General features: G+C 41.9%; 1 pseudogene; it reads left to right on the forward strand.

The window, feature by feature from the left end:
• Nucleotides 1-358: 358 nt before the first annotated feature.
• Nucleotides 359-3,964, forward strand: LOC127031134 (olfactory receptor 14A16-like; annotated as a pseudogene).
• Nucleotides 3,965-15,368: the final 11,404 nt, after the last annotated feature.

Consider the following 15,368-nt stretch of genomic DNA (forward strand, 5'->3'; position numbering starts at 1 on the left):
GAGCTGGGCTTACAGCCCTGGAGACCAGATTCAGCTATTTAACCCCAAGTCAGGTACATCCTGGGCTGTGATCATATCTTTATCCCACAAAACCAAGGATAAGCTTGAAAGTTGGGAGAGGCTTTCAATCCCCCATTTTATTTAGTCCTTCACCTCTCAACCAAGCATGCTCCAAGTGGGAGTAGGGAGTGGTCATCTGTGGAGTGGGTCCATGTCTCTCGGGAACTGCAGAGACCCAACCTCTGAGGGAATATGGTGACAGGGCAGGGAAACAGCTGCTGGATAACACAGTGGTGGGAGCATTATTGAGAGATATAGAGACAGATAATGCCTGAGAATCCTGGCAGTGGACTATCAAATGCTTCTCAGGCTGGGAAACATTCCACAAAGATCAACACTGTAAGTTTACAATTTCAGTTAATATGTTTGGGGTTTAATATATCAGAGGAAATGTAATAATAGAACTTTTTGAAACTGTATCAGTTTACATGGGTTGAGGACGTTGCACTGAACTCTTCGTGTTTGCCTCTGCCTGCTTCTTAGTGATCAACATCAAACAGCCAGAGCGGTGGGTTTCTCTGATGGCTGCATCCCAAGAGCTCCTGATGCAACATAGGGGGAAAAACATCTCTTTTCTATCAGAGCTGATTATGTGACGTTCATGAAAGAACAGGCTTTTCCAGATTGGCTGGGGAGTTGACGCCACTGGCCTCTGAGCTATTGTGGGTAACATGTCTGTGTAACAAATATGTATTCTATTCTTCAATCTCCTTGGGACTCGTGTGGGGCATCAACCATGTCTTCTTTTTAGCCAAGGGTCCTTCCAGGCGTGCTGCAATCATGTAAGATCCAGGGCAGGTGCTGTTCCCCTTCTGTGGGATTAGGGTCTACTAGGGCAGGATGTCAGGGTCATTTGCTCCTTAGGTTAGATCAGAGCTGGGCTCAAAGCCGTGGAGTCTGAGTTCAGCTATTTAGCCACAGAACAAGAACATACTGAGCTGTGATCATGTTTGACACGAAACTCAGAGAGACTTCCAATGGGAGTTCAGCACCCAACAACCACATACTGAGTTGTGCCCATGTTTGAAAAGTGCAGAAGCTGTGCTTTGTTTTGCAGCTTGGAGAGTCTTCACCTCTCAGCCGAGCTTGTCTGAGGAGGGGAGCAGGGAGCTCTCATCTGTGGAGTGGGTCACTGTCTTCTGGGAACTGCAGAAAGACCCAGCATCTCAGGAAATATGGTTAAGGAGCAGAGAAACAGCAGCTGGACAAATCAGTAATGGGGCATCATTGACAAGTAAACAAACAGGCAATAATTGAAGAATCCTCGTGGTGGATTTCAAATGCAGGGTTTCGCAAACTGGGGTTGCTGCTTGTGTAGACAAAGCCCCTGGTGGGCCGGGACGCATTTGTTTACCTGCCTCGTCCACAGGTCTGGCCGATCGCAGACCCCACAAATGCATCACAAATTGGAGAATATTCCACAGAGACAAAATAGTAAGTTTGCTATTTGAAAATAAATATCTTTGTGCATTAATATAACTGGCAAATTTCATAATAGAACTATGAGTTACAATTGGAACTCTTCAAAACCTTTAATATAATTTAAGTAAACATTTAGAGTTCCTCAGAGTTGTTGTTGTTGTTGTTGTTGTTTTCCCAGCAGACAACAGTTGACTTTTCATAGAAATTGTGAAAACCAAAGATTATTTTCTTTTTGTTCATTGAGAACTGGACAATTTCAGGTAAAATGCTTAAAACCGAAACATTGTCACTGAATTTAAGAAAAAAAAATGTTTAGACTTTTCCAATACATAGGTTGTTTCTCAAGAGTAGCAGAGACATCCTTGGAACATGTCTCAGTTTAAAATGCAGTTTTCCTTTGAAAAAATTTAAACTGAAAATGTCTGAATACACCAGATTGGACATGTAGATTTCAACTGGGGTAGGAACACTGATATAGTCCAATAATTGTACAGTTTATTTCTGTTTCAAAGGGACACTCATTAAATGGTAAAACTGAGTAAGCAGCAAAGTTGGCAGGCAAGAGCATGGGTATTAAACATACTAGTGCCTTAGATAAAGAACAGTGAATTGAAGTCCCCAGACAAAGCCTGTATCTCTTATCGCTGCCCAAGGACATAGAGGATGTCAATGGAATTAGAGCTGAGATATTCTCCTCTAGCATCATATGCACTGTCCCACAGTGCTGCCCGCTAAACACAAATGCTGTAAATGGGAGCAGTGAACATACATATAATAAGACACAGCTCATTCCCCACAGAACTCACAGTCCAAGAAGACAAGGCAGAGAATGGATGGAGGGGAAACAGAGGCACAGGAAGGGGAAGTGACTTGTCCTAGGTTACAGAGCTGGTCAGTGGCAGAGTCAAGAACAGAACCAAAGCCACTGACCCGCACACTCATAAAGTGACAGAGCCAAATGACAGCAGAGAGGTAGCAAAGCAATGCTGCTAGCCCATCGGCACACAGAGATGGAAATGCAGTCATGATTTGGTGTCATAAATCAATATGTTTTTAGGCAGTCAACCATCTACTTGGTGTTGCAGTGAAATTGATACAGGCCAGCCGTCATACACAATGCCACGTCCATCTCATACTTCCACGAAAAGAAGATATCAGGCAGTGTTGGAATTTTAGCATTTTAGTTTCTTGTCCAAGTCCAGAACCTGCTCTTCGTAGCAATAAGGGATCCATCTTGGCTAGAATGGTTGCATTGGGATTGTACTTTGCTCCATCCTTCACACAGCATTTTATTAAGCCATAACATGAGCCAAATCTTCAGATGGTGCAAACTGATGCAGCTTCATTGAGTTTAAGGGAGCTGTGCCAATTGACATTCATGTGATAAGTCACCACTCGTAGTTAATAGCAGTGACGAGTGCTGTGCATTGTTGACACTCACATCATATTGTAGCAGGAAATCATTGCCACTGCCTCTGCCACTGTAATTCCCCCACTGTCTTTGTCCTTCCCTCCACAGCCATCACACAATGAACTGAGAAAGAAAATGTCCAACCAAACCACCCTGACCCAGTTCCTTCTCCTGGGATTCTCTGACGTTCGGGAGCTGCAGATTTTGCACTTTGTGGTGTTCCTGGTGATTTACCTGGCAGCCCTGATGGGGAACCTTCTCATCGTCACAGCCATAGCCCTCAACCCCCATCTTCAAACCCCCATGTTCTTCTTCCTGGTGAATCTGTCCGTCCTAGACTTTGGCTCCATCTCTGTTACTATCCCCAAATCCATGGCCAACTCCCTCATGAACACCAGGGTGATTTCTTATCCTGGATGTGTCACCCAAGTCTTTCTCTTTCTCCTCTTCACTGCAACTGATCTTGCCTTACTCACCATCATGGCATACGACCGATATGTCGCCATCTGCCAACCACTGCACTATGAGAGAGTGATGAACAGGAGAGCTTGTGTCCAAATGGCAGCCAGTGCCTGGATTACTAGTATTGTCTACTCTGCCGTCCACACTGGGAACACCTTCAGGTTACCCTTCTGCCAGTCCAATGACATCAACCAGTTCTTCTGTGAAATCCCCCAACTACTCAAGATCACCTGCTCTGACTCATATGTCAGTGAAGCTGGGCTTCTTGCCTTTAGTGTGTTTTTGAGTTTAAACTGCTTTGTTTTCATTATTGTGTCTTATGTTCACATCTTCAAAACTGTGCTGAGAATCCCTTCTGAGCAAGGACAGCATAAAGCCTTCTCCACCTGCCTTCCTCACCTCACTGTGGTCTCTTTGTTGCTTTTCACCGGCATCTTTGCCTACCTGAAACCCACCTCGAAGTCAGCATCAGGTCTTGACCTTGCAGTGGGTGTTCTCTATTCCCTGGTGCCTCCAGTGATGAATCCAGTCATCTACAGCATTAGGAACAAGGAGATCAAAGCTGCATTGCAGAAACTGGTTGTGTGGAGGTTATTCACCAAGAGTTAAAATATCCATCACTGCAACTTGACTGTGATTTCATTCTGAGTTTCTTTGTAGATGTAATCAACTGATGACAAAATTGTCTCTTTGAGAATTTAGGATGTAATCTGTTTATGAAATCATGAAATCTGGACTAGCCTCACTGAAGTCAAATGAGTTAGAATAAGATTACACCAGATAAGATCAGAATCTATCTACGTATACACCTATCTATCTATCTATCATAGGGATATATAGGGCTACTGTCATCTATAGCCTGGGTTATGAGAGGTTTGGCTTGTGTGTTTCCTTGTTTCTTTTTCATTTTGTTTGATTTTATTGATTCATTTGTTGACTTCTTTATTTCAGGTGGCTTTCTTGAGGGACAGAGGAGCTTGGGAGGGTGGAGTATGTCTGACTAGCTTCACTGAAGTCAAATGAGTTAGAAAAAGATTACAGCAGTGTACAGAAGATCAGAATCTATCTACATATGCACCTATCTATCTGTCATAGGGATTTATTGGGCTACTCTCACCTATAGGATGGGGTATGAGATGTTTGGCTTGTGTGTTTGCTTGTTTCTTTTTCCTTTTGCTTGATTTTGTTGATTCATTCATTGACTTGTTTCTTTTTTCCAGGTGACTTTTTTGGGGGAGGGAGGAGCTTGGGAGGATGGAGTATGTCTGACTAAATGGTGGTATCCATTTATTTTGCCATCTATTCAAGGTGTCAATGTCATAATCACCTTGATGGGGTTTTCTGAGAGACTTGAAGTTTTGCTTTCTCCCTTAATGAAGAATTGAAAAAAAGTTTCTTCAGGTGTCTGATGATGTTTTTAATGCTGATGGGATTTTATTATGTCATGTATAATGTGTTAGGGCACTTAGAGCCTTATAGAACTGTATGTATTATTGTTATTGATTTAAATTTATTAAAATAAATAAATACTGTATTGTTCTTCCTATGGTGGAAAGGTATTTGGAAGAGAAAGGTATTAAAATGGTTCCTAAAGGCAAACTAAGTCTGAATAATAAGGCCAAATTTTGATTCCACCAAACTACTGCCGTGATCCATCTGGAAGTGCTCATATTTTCTCTTACGTTGTGCTTTGTTCCTATTGTGGTAAATAAATCACACTTTGCATGGTGAAGACATCTAGTCACTTAACTTACTGCTGGTCACAGTTCCTGTGGGAAGAAATGCAGGCACCAAACACAGTTGGAGAAATCACGGTTGGGACCCAGTTTGAGAGATGGTGAATCACATGATTCCACCCTAAGACAGGAATAGGCACAAAGCTTAGACCAGAGGGTTTGAAGTAAGAGAACAAAGTGAGGAGAAGAGGTTGAGCTAAACTTTTAATCATAACAATTGAGAAGTAGTCATTCACATCAACGTGTAGCTTTTTATGGAGCCAGTCCTCTCTCATGCACACAAGTATCCAAATGTTTCTAAATCTCCAAAGCTGGTTGCTGTTATTATTATTAATTCATATTTATTAAACCATGTTTGTACATGGTTGTGTGTACTACATATACAATAGATAAAATCAGATCATGTAGATAGATAGATAGATAGATAGATAGATAGATAGATAGATAGATAGATAGATCATGAAAAATCAGTGACAATGTATCGTGCCTCTTTCTCTATGACTGTTTACGTCCAACTCATGATTTTCCAGTGACTATTCATTATTTGTTGTTATTTCCTTGAATATTTCTTACTCCATTACTCTTTTGCAAGAACTTCATGGCATGCACTTCCCGTGTGCACTTTGAACCATTTTAAATTAATACATTATAACGTGCTCTGTTTTTTTGCCTGATTGGATAAGAGTTTTCTTAAACACAAAGCTACTCAGTTGGTCTAAATCATAGTTGTGATGGGTTGGATCACAGAACCCCCCTTAGGAGCTGCCACTCGATATGCCCAGACTACTTCTATCCCTGCCTTCCTTGCCAGCTCACGGCGCCAGCACCCTGTCCTGCCAGAGCCAGACACTCCTGTCTGCTCTAGCAAAGACCCAGGGGCTGAATTACGTGCTCCAAACCTGCAGGTTTACCTAAAAGCAGCTAACAGAAGTGTTCCTGTCTTTAACACTCAGATGCCCAACTCCCAATGGGGTCTAAACCAAATAAATTAATTTGATAAATTGTTCACCCTCTATAACACTGGTAGAGAGATATGCACAGTTGTTTGCTCCCCCAAGTATTAATACATACTCTGATTTTATTAAATACAGAAAGTAGGATTTAAGTTGTTCCCTGTGGTAACAGACAGAACAAAGTAAATCACCAAGCAAAACAAAATAAAATGCTCTAATCTTTGTCTAATCAAACTGAATACAGATAAGATCCTCACCAGTTCCAGAATGCTCCCTTTTACAGACTAATCTTTTAGGCTGGGTTCAGCAATCACTCACACCCCTTGCAGTCACTGCCATTTGTTCCAATTGCTTCCAAGTATCCTGGGTGGTGGGGAGGCTCTCTCTTTAACCAACTGAAGACAAAATGGAGGGGTATCCCAGGCTGCCAATTAGACAAGGAGCCATTGATCACTACCCATTGAGCACGATGATCTAGCCAGCTTTCTATTCACCTTATAGTCCATTCATCGAGTCCATACTTCTTTAACTTGCTGGCAAGAATATTGTGGGAGTCCGTAGCAAAAGCTTTGCTAAAGTCAAGGAATAACACATCCATTGCTTTCCCCTCCTCCACAGACCCAGTTATCTCCTCATAGAAGGCAATTAGGTTAGTCAGGCATGACTTGCCCTTGATGAATCCATGCTGACTGTTCCTGATCATTTTCCTCTCCTTTAAGTGCTTCAGAATTGATTCCTTGAAGACCTGCTCCATGATTTTTCCAGGGACTGAGGTGAGGCTGACTGGCCTGTAGTTCCCCGGATCCTCCTTCTTCCCTTTTTAAAAGATGGGCACTACACTAGCCTTTTTCCAGTCATCCTGGACCTCCCTGGATCACCACGAGTTTTCAAAGATAATGGCCAATTACTCTACAATCACATTCGCCAATTCCTTTAGCACCCTTGGATGAAGCACATCTGGCTCCATGCCCTTGCAGATTTTTGAAATGGTCCTGAACTACTTCTTTCTCCACCTTGGGTTGGTCACCTCCTCTCCAAACTGTGCTGCTAGTAGAGTAGTCTGGGAGCTGACCTTGTTTGTGAAGCCAAGAAAAGCACTGAATACTTTAGCTTTTTCCACATCCTCTCTCAATAGGTTACCTCCCCCGTTCAGTAAGGGACTCACACTTTCCCCGACCTTCTTCTTGTTGCTAACATACCTGAAGAAACCCTTATTACTCTTAACATCCCTTGCTAGCTGCAACTACAAGTGTGATTTGGCCTTCTTGCTTTCACTGCTATATGCCTGAGCAATATTTTTATTCTTCTCCCTGGTCATTTGTCCAAGCTTCCACTTCTTGTAAGCTTCATTTTTGTGTTTAGGATCAGCATGGATTTCACTGTTAAGCCAAGCTGGTTGCCTACCATATTTACTATTCTTTCTACACATTGGGATGGTTCATTCCTGCAACCTCAATAAGGATTCTTTAAAATACAACCAGCCCTCCTGGACTCCTTTCCCCCTCATGTTATCATCCTAGGGGATCCTGAACTCAACCATCTCATGGTCACTGCCTTCTAGGTTGCTATGCACTTTTGATACTGGAGTCTGTGTTCAGCCCATTACTAAGAAAGGAGCCATTGACAACACCCAGATGAAGTTTCCAAAGCCCTCAGTATTGAGAAGGTTTTGGATCTCTCTCTAATTGTCCAAGCGTATATGTTCAAAGCCTCTTAGAGGATTTCAGACACTCAGGGATAGATTCACAAAAGGACGTGGGTGCCACAATTTCAAAGGTTTTTAGATGCAAAAAAGGATTTTCAAAAGGACTGAGGTGCCTAAAGCTCATAGTTTTCATGGGTGTTGGGCACCTAGCAACTTTTGAAAATCCCACAAGGCACTCAAATGCATTTAGAAAGTAGGCAATTTTGTGTTGCAGCTCTGAACATCTCAGCACTTAAACTTTGGGTACCTAGAAAATCACTGGGATTTTCAAATCCTGCTTAGGTGCCCAGGTTCCCTGTACAATGAACAGGGAGAGACAGACACAGAAGAATGGGATCCATCAAAGCCAATATGCTTTCTGGGGAGGCACCTAACTAAACTACAGGAGATGCTGACCAGAAAGGTGGTGCTAAGTCACACCCTCTAACAGGTACCTAAGTGCAACACTTAAAACTCTGCATCAGCATATGTGCCCTGATGCAGCAGCACCGCTTTAGTGCTTAAGTGAAGACGCTTCTACACCCACAGGAGAGCTTCTTCCATTGGCATAGTTAATCCACTTTCCCACTTGGCAGTAGCTATATTGACAGCAAAAGCGGTTCCCGTCAACAAAGCACTGTCCACAAGTGAGGCTGAGTCATTTAAGGGTGTGGATTTTTAACCATCCATCTGCTTTGGACCTCAAATAAAGTTTTTGAGTTCTTCCAAACCCCGCAGTATCTTACGCACACTTTCTCCCCCAACCCAAGCTCCACCTAGATTGTGGTGACTTTGGGCATCTAGTTTAACCCTTTCAGATGCAATGTAGCAGCAAAACAGGGAATACACGCTGGGCTAAAGGATTTCTTAAAAACAGTAACTTTACTTTTAAAGCTCTTGTGTGTTAGACATTATTTGAAAACAACAGTGTCCTGAGATGTCCTCTCCCTTGCTCTGGTCTCACCCCTTCTGGGAGTCTGAAATCCATCAGTGTTTCCGCCTGAGCAGAGTCCTCCTTACTCTCAGCAAGTCCTTCTTACTTCTGGCCACGGTCGGCCCCTCCTTGCGCAGAACAGAACCCCGCTGTTCAATAGGCCCCCGTCCCTGTGCCATGGGTTTAAACTGTGAAGTTCTCTTGTTCTATGGCTTGACCTACCTAATTATACTTCTACACTTGACTTGCAGAGCTTTATTCTCCTTATGATTTTCCACAGTAAGATTTAACTTCCAGTGTTTAAAAGGTGACTTTTTGCCTCTAACTACCATACTTATATTACTTTGCTGTTTAGCCACAGTGAATTTGTTTTGGTCCTCTTACTAACTTATCAACATTTATCAATAAAAATTAAATCCTTCTAAGCCTAACGATCACAAGTCACATACACCAATGTGTATAGCAATACATAGTTTAGCCCAGAATCTTTGGACAAAACTTCATTGGCATTAAATGGGTAATGTCAATGGAACTCCTCTGCTTTGGAGCTAGTATATCTAACATGGGAAATTTTACCCTTACATCTTTGTCACACTGACTTTATCTGGGGTGATATTAGAAAAAATGGGTCTTTTTGTTTCCAAACCATTGGCCAAATCATGATCTTTTTGACGTGAAATCCTAAACCCTTCAGTGGGATCCAGATTTGGCCTCATTATTGCAAGTCAGATATTCCTTGGGAAACAACACAAAATCTTCCTCATCAAAATAGCCTCTTCCAACCTAGCAAAAATGACACAACTTTTAGTTATTTTTAAAACTTTTATTAAATAATAATAATAATAATAATAATAATAATAATAATAATAATAATATTAAGACTCTAGGCACTTCAGCATATAAACAATAATACAATAATATCCCAGCATTCTGACACAATTTCAGTGACAACTCAGCTACACAGAAACCTCTTTTCCACCCCTTTGTCATTGTGGAAATCAAACCTATGGCTTACTCAGAAAATCCCGTCAAAGTAATCATAGAATATCAGGGTTGAAAGGAACCTTAGGAGGTCATCTAGTCCAATCCCTGCTCAAAGCAGGACCAATCACCATATAAATGATCTCAGCTAGGGCTTTGAAAAGCCTGACCTTAAAAATCTCTAAGGAAGGAGATTCCACACCTCCCTACGTAACCCATTCTAGTGCTTCATCACCCTTCTAGTTAAATAGTGTTTCCTAATATCCAGCCTAAATCTCCCCCACTGCAAATTGAGACCTTTACTCCTTGTTCTGAGAACAGTCTAGATCCTTCCTCTTTGGAACCCCCTTTCAGGTAGTTGAAAGCAGCTATCAAATCCCCCCCTCATTCTTCTCTTCTGCAGACTACACAATCCCAGTTACCTCAGCCTCTCATCCTAAGTGATGTGCCACCATCAAGTAATGATTTTTGTTGCCCTCCATTGGATTCTTTCCAATTTTTCTACATCCTTCTTGTAGTGTGGGGCCCAAAACTGGATCAGTACTCCAGATGAGATCTCACCAATGTCGAATAGAGGGGAGCGATCACATCCCTTGATCTGCTAGCAATGCCCCTACTTAAACAGCCCAAATTACTGTTAATGACACATGGGCAAACACCGTAGATGACAAACATTGACAACCTCATCGAACCAAACACTCATCACCTCCACAGAAACACCTGTAAGAAAGAAACAACTCAACCCATGAACAGTTCAATTACAAATAACTATCTAAACTGAGAAACATAGAAAAGCAAAAATACAAACAGCTTCACTGTTACTTCTGACAAAGAAAACTAACCCTAGGCCCAAAAGTCGGGTCTTGATCAAGCTAATAATTACATCAAGGCCTTAGACCTCAATCATACTAACATAGTAAAGTAAGAAAAGCTGATTTTCCACTAACCCTCCTGAGGCTCACTCTCTGATTTCTCTATACACTAGTATTATAACATTTTATATAATTAAAAAGCTGCTAAACAATTAGCTAAATGCTGCCTTTAAGGGACTAAATTAACATAAAGTCCCTTGTATAACCCATCCATTACTACCGGAATAGACTGGCTACTGCTAGGTCACTATAGTTTATTAAGTAGCTTATGCACGCATAAAATAACCCCAAGTAACTTGGCCAAAGGAACAAACATGTATTTTTGGACCCAAGTTCCTCAAAATTTTGCTTGGGAACACAGCTGCAGAAACCGCAAGTAGGTGGACACCAGGTGTCAAGATCCTGACAAACACAACAACCCGTAAAAAGGGGAAGTTACAAAGAGCACGCTTGCAAATTAGCTCATTTTATATATTTTTAGTAAATGGTGTCATTGTATTAACCAAATATGGTATCTTCGGATGCATGAGTTCATATGCTAATGTGCGGTTTTTGGCTATATAAACCCAGGTACCACTGCTGTAAGGTAGAGCGACTGTCCCAGTCGTCTCTCCCTGCATATATGCTTGTATTCTCTGATTAATCAATAAAGGAGCCTCCGGCTGTCTGATCAACTCAACTGAGTGGTGGTCCTTTTCCACGACACTTCAAATAGAGTTTTTATCCCCAAAAATCAAGAGACAGAGACTCCAGGATGTACACTAGAGACTTTACTATGGTTACTGATCAGAAAGTGTATTGATGGGTTGCTTTATAAAATCATTAGACAGACAGACAGATAGATAGATAGATAGATAGATAGATAGATAGATAGATAGATTTTTTAACCTATTTACGCTGGTGCAAACATAGATTAACGTCATTGACTAGATTTTGCTGGTGTAAATACTCCAATGTTCATACATAGATTGCATGCTACATTCTTATGGATAAAATAATGTCAACAGTAGATTATATTTATAAAGAAACACAGAATGACATTGTGGTTATGGGGAAAAGGCAAACATTTTATTCTTGGTGAATAGCCTCAATCCAATCATTTTCCACAGGGCAGCTTTAAACTCCTTGTTCCTTATACTGTAGATGATTGGATTCATCTTGAGAGGCATCACAGAATAGAGAATTGATTCCACAAGATCTATGCCTGATGTGGAGCTGGAGATGGGTTTTAGGTATGCAAAGGTGCCAGGGAAAAGGAACAAGGAGACCACAGTGAGGTGAGGGAGGCAGGTGGAGAAGGCTTTACGCCGGCCCTGCTCAGAGGGGATTCTCAGCACAGTTTTGAAGATCTGAACATAAGACACAATTATAAAAAAGAAGCAGCTTAAGACTAAACACAAACTAAAGACAATAACTCCACTTTCGCTGAGGTATGAGTCAGAGCAGGTGAGCTTGAGTAGCTGGAGGATTTCACAGAAGAATTGGTTCACCACGTTGCCTCCACAGAAAGTTAACGGAAACGTGTTCACAGCAGAATACAGAATAGTGAAAATCCAGGTAATGGCCACCATTTGAACACATGCTTCTCTGTTCATCACGGTCTTATAGTGCAGAGGTTGGCAGATAGCGATGTATCGATCATACGACATGATGGTCAGTAAGGCAAAATCTGCTGAAGCAAAGAATAAGAGAAGAAAGACTTGAGTGATACATCCGGAATAAGAAATCACCCTGGTGTTCATGAAGGTATTGGCTGTGGATTTGGGGATGGTGACAGAGATGGACCCAAGGTCCAGGATGGACAAATTCATCCGGAAGAAGTACATGGCACTGTCAAGACGGTAGTTGCAGGCTATGGCTGTGATGATGACAAGATTCCCCATTAGGGTTGCCAGGTAAAGCACCAGAAACACCACAAAGTGCAAAACCTTCAGCTCTTGAACCTCAGAGAAACCCAGGAGAAGGAACTCGGTCACAGTGGTTCAGCTGGACATTTTCTTCCTCAGTACATTGTGTGATACCTGTGGAGGGAAGGAGAAGGACAATGGGCAGTATTGAAGTGACAGAGGGAATGGTCCCAATTCTGCTGTGCAGAGTAACTCCTGATGTGACTGTCAAAGGAGCAGAGCACTCGTCACTTCCATTGAGCAGGAGAGGTGAGTGCTCCTCACCCTCTGACAATCAAACCACTAGGTTTGTCACATGATAATCAGCACATCTCGCTAAAACCAGTGGAGCTGGGTCAGTTGGCACCATCTGAAGATCTGAGCCAAGACCAGTAAGAAGATGGAACAAAGTACAAGCCAAATCCAACAGTCTGCAAAAAATGGCCCTCTATTGTAACCAACAGCAGGCTCTCAGTCTGGGCATGGAACTGAAATTCTAAAACACCAGCACAACTTAATTTCCATTTTCTAGGGAAATATGGCATAGACTCCCCTGATGTCCTACATGGCAATTTATCTGTGATTATTCCACCCCAGCACCACATAGACAGCCTGCTGTCTGTCCATACATTGATGTATGGAACCCAGTGCCAGCTATTCTTACACAGTTATGAGCTGATGAGTAAGTAGCATCACTCGCTTACTGCTGTGTTGTATCATTTGCCTCTGTGAATTTGTGTCTTCTTTGTGTGACAGTCAGGAGACTTGGGGTCTATCCTTGTCTCTGCCACTGACCTTCTGTGTGACGTTGGGCCAGCCACTTCCTTTCTCCTTGCCTCAGTTTTCCATATCTTTCTCTGCTTTATCTACTTCCCTGTGAGCTCTTTGGGGAATGGGTTGTGTCTTGCTATGTGTATGTTCTGTGCACCTAGTTATAGAATGTGTGCTCAAATGGCATCAGTGTTGGATACTGGGTATGGTGCTGGAGCAGGAAGGTTTGACGCCCACTGACCTCCTCCATGTCCATCTATCAATCAGTCATGTCAGGATAGACAGGCTTTGGCTACTTCATTCACCTCTCTCCCTGTGCAAGTCTTCATAAAGCAAATTCTGTGGGTAGCAGCTTTGCCATTTACTCAGTTTTATTTTAATATTTGTATTACAGTAGTGTCTAGAAATCATAGATGTTTAGGGTTGGAAGAGACCTCAAGAGCTCATCTAGTCCAACCTCCTGTTCAAAGCAGGATGATTCCCCAAATCCCTCCGTCAAGGATTGAACTCACAACCCTAGGTTTAGTAGGCCAATGCTCAAACCACTGTTACCCCTCCCCACAGTGTTGCTGAAACACAGTCTGATATCTTGTTCAAGGGAGAAAGACAGCTGTTTTACTCCTGGTGAATAACCTCCCCTAGTCGCTTTACTCAGAGCAGCTTTGGTGTCTTTGTTCCTCACACTATAGATTATCAGATTTATCATTGGAGGCACCACAGAACACACTTTCCTTTGAAACATAAATCAAAACAGATGCAATAGCATCAATGGGCTTCCAAGTATGGTGTTATTAGAGAACAGTAAAGTTCCTCAATCCTTTTTTAAAGCTTAAGACTGGCTGGAAATTTTGGGGTGAAGTTTGTTTGCTTTCTTGTTTGTTTGTTTGTTTGTTTGTTTGTTTGTTAAGAAAGAAAGAAAGAAAGAATTGGGGGTTTAGCAAAACCTTTTTTTAAAAAAAATTGTGATGTTCTCTTTGAAAAGTGAAAACAAAAAAGATATTTTCATTTTCTTTATAAAATTTATGCTTTTCAGTTCAAAGTCTTCAGTTGCCTACCCCGAGTAAATTTTGAGCTGGGGATTTTAGAGGAAAAGTTGAAATTTTCCACCAAGAGATTTCATGGGTTTTTTTTTGTTTTCTGACCGCACACAAGACAAATCACCTCTCTCCTCCACTCCTCTATGCTCATGACAGCTAAAATGCCTGAAGAAATGCTGAACTGGGGGAAGGATCCTGGTCAGGAGACTTCTAGCTAGTAAAGGTATATAAAAGGATGTCTTAGGGAGGAGGAAGAAAACTTGTTCACCTTAGCCTCTAAGGATAGAACAAGAAGCAATGGGCTTAAACTGCAGCAAGGGAGGTTTACGTTGGACATTTGGAAAAAGTTCCTAACTGTCAGGATGGTTAAACACTGAAATAAATTGTCTAGGGAGGTTGTGGAATCTCCATCTCTGGAGATACTTAAGAGTAGGTTAGATAAATGTCTATCAGGGATGGTCTAGACAGTATTTGATCCTGCCATGAGGGCAGAGGACTGGACTAGAAGACCTCTAGAGGTCCCTTCCAGTCCTAGAATGTATGAATCTATAAAAGACTGTGAAAAGCCTGTGGTGAGAAAGCCCTTTGCTTTGACTCCGATTAACTTGCTATGTCGGATATCAGTCTGTGTTTTGACCTTTATTTTCTTTGTAACCAATTCTGACTTTTAAGCCTCATTACTTGTAATCACTTAAAATCCATCTTTCTGTAGTTAATAAACTTGTTTGATTGTTTCATTTAAAGCACTGTGTGTTTGGATTGAAGTGTGTTAACCTCCACTTGAGATAACAAGATTTGTGCATATCATTTTCCATTGATGAAATGATGGACTTTATATCAGCTTGCATTATCCAGTAGAAAGCTGGGCAGTACAAGTTGTACATTTCTGGGGGTAGGTCTGGGTCTGGGAGTTTGCTGGTATCAACCTGTATGTAAACCAGAAATGGCTGGCCAGAGCATTCATGTAATGCAGCTGGGAATGATGTTGCATTCTGGAGGCTGAATGTGAACAGGATCAGGAGTGGTTTATCTCACAGCAAAACAGTGTAAAAGGCACGCCAGGTGGGAGAATGGAGGGGACACAGCTGTTCAGCTGTCCAGATTGTACCATGGGGAATGTCACAATGTTCTTTCCGTGGAGCAGGGGCAGATCTAGGTA

The sequence above is a fragment of the Gopherus flavomarginatus genome, chromosome 11 (assembly GCF_025201925.1).
Source record: "Gopherus flavomarginatus isolate rGopFla2 chromosome 11, rGopFla2.mat.asm, whole genome shotgun sequence".
Classification (NCBI taxonomy): Eukaryota; Metazoa; Chordata; order Testudines; family Testudinidae; genus Gopherus; species Gopherus flavomarginatus.